General features: G+C 48.0%; 1 long non-coding RNA gene across 2 annotated transcripts; it reads left to right on the forward strand.

The window, feature by feature from the left end:
- Positions 1-5,711: 5,711 nt before the first annotated feature.
- On the forward strand, positions 5,712-9,108 carry LOC123119572 (uncharacterized). Of its 2 annotated transcripts, none has more exons than XR_006458736.1 (5): positions 5,712-6,278; positions 6,525-6,632; positions 7,225-7,404; positions 7,510-7,566; positions 8,700-9,108. It is a non-coding gene; the product is annotated as an uncharacterized lncRNA (long non-coding RNA). The 2 variants fall into 2 exon arrangements; XR_006458737.1 differs by having other exon boundaries at positions 6,528-6,632.
- Positions 9,109-9,332: the final 224 nt, after the last annotated feature.

Raw genomic sequence — 9,332 nt, forward strand, 5'->3', positions numbered from 1 at the left:
TCCAGATCCGGGTGCTACGACCCCCGGCGGGTGACTAGATCCTGCACCCGGTGTGTTGAAGAGGTTGCGCGGATCGTAAACCGGCGGGAGTCGAGATTGAGCCTTTTGATGCTTCCTTCTCATGACCTCATTGGCCGCGTTCTGATCCATCGTGAGTTGGAAGGATTGCGCCTGAATCAGCTGAGTCCGGGCATCGAGAGCCGCCCGCTCCGCAGCCAGTCTGATCCCTTCCGCTGCAAGGTCCTCTTTAGCTTTTATCAGATCCAATTTTAGCTGTGCCACCGCCGCATCATGCTGAACTTGATCCGCCGGGTCGACCGTTGCGGTTAACAGGGCCGTCATCTTATCCGTGAGATCCATCAGCACCTGAGCCGGGGAAGGCATCGGGTTTTCCGATCCGGAAGCGGGGTTCTGAACAGGCTGCGCACCAGCCATAAAAACTCCAACCTGACTTGGCGGCTCAAAAAGGTCCGGAATACTGCTGCCATCGGAATAACTCATGAGCCTGCCATCTTGAAGTTGGTACAACGAGTTTGACTCATCAGCGGCCGACTCGCCGTCAGAGCCGGCGGCCGCCTCATCCCCAGACCCAGATGGATCAGAGGGCCCTCCGTGGATGCATCCCACAAAAGCGCGCTTTAAGGCAGGCCGGGCCCGGGCGGGTCGTGCGCGCTGAGCCGTTTCAATGAGACCGGCGCGGAGATCCGGCTTGGGGCCCGGCTCTCCAATCTTGCCGATGAAGACATGAATTCCACCGAAGGGGACCCGGTACCCGTACTCCACTGAGCCGGCGTCGGGGCCCCAGTCCGCATCGTCGATGTAGAGCTTGCCGCGACGACTCTTGGTCATCCGGCCCACAGCGTATCCCTTGAGCCCTTCGAAGCTGCCCTTCAAGAACTCAAATCCACCGTGCGCCAGCCCCACGGTGGGCGCCAACTGTCGTGGAATTGTCACGGCAGATGTCCTCGAGTTAGGACTTAGTCGTGGAGCCATCGCAATTGGGAAGCTTGAAGGGGTTAAGTGGGACAAGGAACACGAGGGTTTATACTGGTTCGGCCCCTTACGGTGAAGGTAAAAGCCTACGTCTAGTTGAGGTGGTATTAATCAGGGTTTCGATAACCAGGGAGCTAAACAGCTATGCCCGGCTCTCGATCAGATTGTTGTCGCCCCTAAACCGCTGCCGGGTCGTCCATTTATATAGGGAGGTTGACACCCAGCGGCCCTTAGAGTCCCGGCCGGCTCATAAGAGTGTCCGGCTCGGACTCTAAACAATACTTGCCTTATACTACAAGTTCTACTATAACAATAAAGATTGTACTACGGGCTTTAAGCCATATCCGGGTCTCAGCCCATCTCTGGCCCATTATCTAGGAACTTGGCTCCGGGCTTCTGGCAATGACCCTACAAGTAACCCGGCCCTCCTGGCGGGTGACTCCAAGGTCTATATCCTCAACAAAAGCATTTCTAGACTCAACTTCGACCAGTTTGGCTTAGTAATCCTACATGCAGTCAGGCTCTGATACCAAAGCTGTCAGGACCCCGATTCCAAGTCACATCGATCTAGCCAGTAAAACCTCATATCACTTTGCGGCCTCACGCACGGTATTCCCACGGGTGTCGCCTTACCATGGCCCGGGACCGTTTGCGCCTTTTGGCTCACGTATATGATAGTGTCGCTAGCATCCACATGATAGAGAACCCGGGCCGACATGACTAGTCGTGAATCCAAAGTGGCACTAACTTACGGGGACAGGCATACATGAATCAACATCGAGCATGTCGGTCAGCAGCGTGCGAATCCGGGCTGTAGCACTGGGCTAACAGGACTCCGGTGAACCGGGCTGTAGCAGGCTAGGCAGGACTCCGGATGTCACCGCGTGACATTTCCCTGAAGGGACAGACACAGGAACGAAGTGAATCACATGCCGGCCAGTCAAGTGTTCCGGAGCAGTAGTGCTGGGCTAGCAGGACTCCGGTGAACCGGGCTCTAGCGGACTACTATGGCTCATGGAAGCACAAGACTACATTTCCCCATAAGAGAGGCTACCAAGGATAAACAACTAGGTTGTCGGATCCCACACATACCAAGCATTTCAATCATACACACAATATGCTCGATATGTGTAAATACAACATGGCATCACAACATAACTCTACGACTCAAGTATTTATTCATTAGGCTCCGAGGAGCCAAGTATTACAATCATGGTCTCATGACCCAACATACAGAGCATACAAGCATCGAGCGGAAGCATAAACATGTCTGAGTACAGACAACTACAAATGAAAAAGGCTGAGAAGCCTGACTATCTACAAGACCCTCCCAAGGGTACAAGATCCTAGCTGAGGTAACAAGCTAAACGTTGAAGTCCACGCGGAACTACTAGCGAGACTGAAGTCTCTCTGCAAAACATAAAATAAGCAAACGTGAGTACAAATGTACCCAGCAAGACTTACATCAGAACTATCTACATATGCATCGGTATCAACAAAGGGCTGGTGGAGTTTAACTGCAGCAAGCCAGCTTTGACTCGGTGGCTATCCTGAACTACGACTGCAAGCAACTCTTTTGAGGTGGCGCACACGAGTCCACATATTCACCATATCAATACACCACTATGGATCCGCTCCCGTCTCCCTACGAGAACGCCATCCATAACACTCACGCTTATCTTGCGAGTTTTAGAGTATCCACTTTCACTTGTCTATGAACTGTACAGGCAACCCAGAAGTCCTTTTCCACGGACACGGCTATTCGAATAGATGATGTTAACCCTACAGGGGTGTACTTCTTCACACACGCTCTCGCCACTTACCACCATGTACACGTCGTGTATCTCGGCAACCTTCAAGCAGAAGCCAGGCGAGGGAGTCGGCCACGACCTGACTAATCACACAAGTCTCTCGTCCAGGTTTATCGCCTATTCGGGTTCCATCCGCAAGGAGATCTGGCCGGGGTGTCGCTCACGGCCCCAAACGATGTGAGCAGGGTTCCCAAGCCCACCAACCGGGTGCCACTTGGTACACCGTGCCACTGTGCCTAGTCTGTCCCAAGCCCACCTGTACCGGGTGCCACTTGGTAGACTACTAACACTACCTACAAACACCAGAAACTAGTTGCAACTCCTGGACAGAGATCAAGTTGATTAATAAGTCGAGAGAGCTTGGAGCGCCCGTAGCCCAATGTGTGGTAGTAACTGTTCATGGATCACAAACACAGAACTCAGTTCCTGAGGACGGTTTCAATGAGACAACCCACCATGTACTCCTACATGGCCTCTCACCGCTACCTTTACCAAATCGTGTTCACACACTTAGCTCTCAACAGTAGGACATGTTCACCACATTCCAATTCATTCCCGATGAATCAGACTCGACTCAACTCTAAGCAGTAGCAGGCATGACAACAAGCATGAATGAGTAGGCACATCAGGGCTCAAACAACTCCTACTCATGCTAGTGGGTTTCATCTATTTACTGTGGCAATGACAGATCATGCAGAGGAAAGGGGTTCAACTACCGCAGTATGTAACATTGAATCGTTGTTGTCCTAATGCAGTAAAAGAGAGCAGGAGCGAGAGAGTGGGATTGTATCGGAATGAACAAGGGGGTTTTGCTTGCCTGGCACTTCTGAAGATAGTATAGTTCTTCATCGGTGTCATCGAACTCATCGTCTGAACGTCGTCTACTGAGGGGGAACAATTACCGGCAACAGAGAGGAAACACAATCAATGCAATGCAACAATATGATGCATGATCATGACAAGGCAACATGCTAGTGTTTTGAGCTAATGCAACTAGCAACAAAGTTAAATGAAGTAGGTTTGAACCAAAGGTTCAAATTCAAACTCCATGTGTGATTATTTAAATGCCAAACATATGATTTGCCCTATTCAACAACTATAAGTTGTTCCAACATGCATAAGAATGGTACAGATGGATAGATTGGGTTTTTTTGATAATTTTTCATATATAAATTATTTCATTTGGAGTTACGGTTGAATTACTATGAATTTTAGAGGATTTAACTATTTTCTGGCATTTCCTGGATTATTTTTAATCCAGCAAATGATTAACTGCGTCAGCATGACCACAGTGTGATGTAAGCAAGTCAACAGGGGCCGGTCCAGGTCAAACCTAACACCGGGGCCCACATGTCAGTGAGATAGAGAGTTAACAGGGGGTTATTTAACTTAACCCGTGTTTTTAACAGCAGTGGTCCCACATGTCATACACTAGGGGTTAATTAACCGAGTGATTAGCACCTAACCTAATGCTCCACATCAGCTCTAATCGGCGTTTAGCTGCCGGCGTAAACAGGGCACGGCGAGGTCGCTCGTCCGGCCATCTCCGGCGACGGGAGGTCGCGCGGCCGGGTGCGTTGGAACACCCGCAGCAGGGCGCGTACGATGGTGGTGGTGGCTGGAGCTGATGCGGGCTGTAGCGGCGCCGGCGATGAGCTTTGCGGCGGAGATGCTCGGGCTTGGCCGGGGCGCGGGGCTGCAGCTTGCTAGCGAGCAGGTTGAGCGGCGCAGGAGCACCAGGGGAGCTCCTGGAGCACTACATCGTCCGTCGGACGTGAGAAGATCGAGCTCAGGCCACGGCGGCGATGAGACACGACGGCGGAAGCTCTCGGAGATGGCGGGAATCGAGTTAGCGGACCAAATCCACCACGGGGTATGAGGGAAAGGGAGAGGGGCTCACAGGGAGTCGTATGGAGGTCTTGTCAGGCTCGGGGACGAACTACAGACGACGAATCGGGCGGTGGCATCCTGCGGAGCAGAGCTCGGAGACGGCGATGGTGGCGTCGATGCGGGGCCTTCGGGCTCGCGTCCTTCGGTGGAGAGGTTAATCGGGGCTTGGCGAAGCTTTTGGACAGCTGGTGGAGGCGAGACGACGACGGTGGCCAGCGCTGATATTTGGACGGCGGCGACGGGCGCGTTCGGTCCGGGCGAGAGAGGGGGAGCAGAGGAGAGGAGGTCCATGGGGGAGAGTGAGAGGGGTCGGAGGGTGTGCGTGGCGATGTTACAGGAGGCCAGGGGAAGCAGGCAACCAGGAGGTGGCGCGGCGCGTACGCACGGGCGGCGGGCACACGCCCTCGTGCCCTTTGGCACGAGGTTGAGGACGACTGGCAGATCCAGGTAGGCTGGGCCGGCTAGAGGAGTTGGGCCAGGTAAGTGGGCTGCCAGGTAAACTCTCTCTCTCTCTCTCTCTCTCTCTCTCTCTTCTATTCTGTTTGTTTCTGTTTTCTATTTTGTTTGAAGTTTGTTTTGAGTTTGGTTTTCAAACCGAACCGATTTTTATGCTTCTGAAAATTATTATGTGGACTTAGGAAACTAGTTCAGAGCCACATGCAAACTTTCAAAATTATTGGGCTTATATCTATTTTATAGTAAATATAAACCCAATTCAAATAGCTAGTGAATTAATTCAAAGGCCCAAGAATAATTATTTGTGTGATTCAAAAATATTGGTTTGAGTTTTAGCTCTTGCCAATATTTTCAAAGATTAGCAGGAACATTTTGTTGGGCTCATTTGAAAATATTTTAATGTTGATCATTTTTAAAAGATTTCTGAGGCTTGAAAATTCCCTCAATTCAATTTCCTTGAATTTTAGATGATGCATGGATGCATATGCAGAGACAAGCAAAGGCTAAAGCTAGGGCTAAAGCTAGGGCTGTGACGCTACTACTCAGCGTGTCCACTGCCTCCACATGCCAAGTGACAAGATCAAAAAAAAAAAAAAACTCTTCTCACACGAAACTCACCCCGACCGTACCCCTGGCTCTCGGTCGACCTCCTCTCCCCCACGATCTCGTCGCCGCCGCCACCACCCACGCCGGTCGGTTCCGGCGATCTCCGGCCGCATGCAACATGCCCCCAAGCTCCGCCCCGCCCTCCCCTTCGTCCAGATCCATGCCTCAAGGTCTGCACCCTTGCCCGCGGCTAGGGATTCGGGCGCCCCCGTGTTCTTGCCGCCGAGTGCCCAGGTCGGCCCGCTGGCCAACGAGCAGCACCCCGCACCTGCGCGTGCCCAGGCAGACGAGCAGTATGGGGATTGGCCGCGGACGGGGACAAGTGCAGGCGCGGCAGCAGGAGAAGCTGTGGCGGCGGCGGATCTGGTGACCGCCGGGTCGGCTCGTCGTTCGTGGCCGGCCGGAATCGCGGTGAGGCGCTGTCGTCCATGGATTCCGGTGGCTGGCTGACGGCCAATTGCTCTTGGACGCCGCTGGAGCTGCTCGTTTCTGAATTTTCAGTAATGCGGCTAGCTTTGCCAAGTGCGTTTTCTGAATTTTCGTAAATGCAACAACCAAGTTCAGTTTTAGTTAAGTGTAGTACTAGTGTAGGCTTTGGGATATCAGTTATAGTTCAGTGTAGTACTAGTGTATGACAAACAAATTAGATGTTAGCAGATAGATGCACAATTAGTTCAGTAATGTCAGGTTCAATTTTCGTTCGTTGTAGTGCTGCTCAACTTGAGTTTAGTTCAGGTATAAGATTTTCTATTCACGGCTATGTTGCAGCAGTCCGCGTGATTGTGATTCTCGTGTCGCTGATAGCTTGGAGTAGTCGGTTCCGGTCCATCTACTACTCGTGACTGGGAAGGAAGGATCATGTCGTTGATAGTTCAGGTATAAAACTGTATCTTCTCATATAGCGTTATTTCTAATGGCAAGTGTATTTTGGTCTATAATATATCAATCCACATAAAGGATGTTATGCGATTCAGCTTCCCAGTAAGGCCTTACTTCAAAAAAGTAATACCAACTACAATGCTGCAGTCCTACAGTTTTATCCATCAAACTTTGTTTCTATGGTTGCTATTTTTATTATTTCAACAACTGGTAGTGAAGTTGAGGCCAGCATTGGAACATTTTGATAGCTTAGTCTTTTTGTATAGCATTACAAGCAACAACCACTGAGCCATGAGAGTCTTTCTAGATGGTACTCTATCTACATACTCTTACAAGAAAAAACCAACGAGTTATGGTATATTTTCATCTCAAAATAACTATCTTTGATGCTTCTGAATATTTAGCATTCAAAATGACTTTACCGAATATGTAAGATTATCCAGGAATTCTGCTGTCAGGACATTGGATTTTGTATGTGATTGAGCTGATGCATTTTCTCCAAAATCTGAAATAGTTAATGATAGACATCCTTGCCACACGTTAGCTAGTCTCTCTTACCATCATATAACACGAGTCCCCTCTTCTGCAGCTAAAAAGAAAAGCCACACATGAAGAAAATAATGCGGCTGAGTCGAGTGACTGTATGATTGTCACCACTGGAGTTACTGGCAATCCGCTACTCACCCAGTGTCCAGAAAAGCTGTTAAGAATTCTAAATCAAAGACTAAGAACAATAAAGCTGGGCCTCAGACACCTACGCCAAATGTTGGTAAGTGAAAACTTCTTGAGTGCCATTTGCTCCGAAGTCCAAACTCTTTTTTGCCTATTTATTCAGGCTGCAAAAGATTAAACATGCACATCTTTTCATGTACAGGCTCACCACTCAATCCATCAACTCCTGCTGGTACTTGCCGCTATGACAGTTTGTTAGGTGATGACAATACTCTCCATCTATATGATTTTGATTTAGGATGAGATGTTACAATTCAGCATTCTGGAAGAACTCGAGTTTCTAGTTACTCTAGGAAGCTATGGTAAAGTAAATACTCTGCATTTGCTTGCTTTTGTTATCAGGATTAAGTCCCTTCTTATAGGAGAACTAACTTGCCCTTCAAGGCAAAACTGCCTATAATTTTACTTTTTCACTCTTAATTTTTGCAACAGTATGATACTCTATGTAGTTCCTCAAGATATTGTTCTTTATTAGGAGGAATCAAGGATTAAATTTACTGGAATAGTCTATTTTACGCACACACACACACATTATTACTTAATACATCCATGTGAGATAAAAAATGTATTGATTTTTTTTTGATATAATATAAGTGCACCTGCTCATACTTTTCAATAAAACTACATTGGTTTGAAAGAAGAAACTCCTCATTTCCTTCCAATTTAAGACCGCACTAGAGAATATACATAACACATCTATTTGATTGGTGTTACAAATTTGCAAGGGCAGCAGCTTAATTGTCACTAATATATGAAGTATTGTTCTAAGTCTCTTATGTCACATGAATGAATGTTATTACAAAATTTCCTTATAAATATAGTAATAAATGGGAAGTTCTCATGTCGACTATAATGACCAGTGATATTTATAATGACCAAGTGCTGTTACTGCTGATGATTACTAGTAATACAACAAGAATACATCTGCAACCAAGAGTTAAATTGAAATGACCTGACATTAAAGGGTACAATGTTGGTAATAATCTACTGTTGCCGATGCCTTCTTGCTTGCTTGCTTGCGAATGACCTGGGAATTACTCCTACTTGGTGCACAAACTTTGCTTGTTGCAATTTGCCTCAAAAGCTTGGATTCAGAATCTATAATAAGATTTGGTGATGCCTAGCATTGTATCCTTCTTAAGTTGGGTTTTCCCCAATTTCTAGGATTGGTCTGTTAGATACTGCTTATAATTCATATATACTATGCTATTGCTATATGCTTTTGTTTCTGTTATTGTTACTTAGTGCTCTATAGGTCACTGTTATACTGTACTAATGCTCCAGGTTCTTTTGAGTTCTTAGTAGTGGTCTTGGTTCATTGTTTAATTCCAGGATTTGTGAGTTCCTAGAAGGGAACACAGACATGAAGCTACGGCGCCGACGAAGACGATATCGACATGGGGCTGCGGCGACGATGATGACGACGACATCGACATCGACACAGGGCTACGGCGGTGACGAAGACGAAGACGATGACATCTGTCATGGTGCTTCGGCGGCAACGACGACAACATCAACACCATCAACACGGCCTTGTGGAGGCGCCGACGCCGATGACGTAGATGCGTGGCATATATTGTGTGTGTATGCGCGCGCGTGCGTGCGTGTGCGTGTGTTAATTATCTACATCAGATATGTATGATTGATGATTGACTGTATGCATAACATGTACGTATTGTGAAATGCATGTCTAAACTGAAATAGGGAGACTTTTACCTTTTTAAATTGTGAAATGCATGTCTAAACTGAAATAGGTAGACTTTTACTTTTTTAAATCCTAATTTGTTACTACTAGCGTGGGTGTATCATAGAAGCGCTACTGCTATTCCTTTACTAGTAGCGTGGGTGTGAAATACTAGTAGCGTGGGGCACCAGCACTACTGGTATGTCTGTTTAGCAGCAGCGTGGGGTAAAACACACGCTACTGCTAAAAAATAGCTGTAGCGTGGGAACCTACGCTACTGG

This window comes from Triticum aestivum, chromosome 5D (assembly GCF_018294505.1).
Source record: "Triticum aestivum cultivar Chinese Spring chromosome 5D, IWGSC CS RefSeq v2.1, whole genome shotgun sequence".
NCBI lineage: Eukaryota > Viridiplantae > Streptophyta > Magnoliopsida > Poales > Poaceae > Triticum > Triticum aestivum.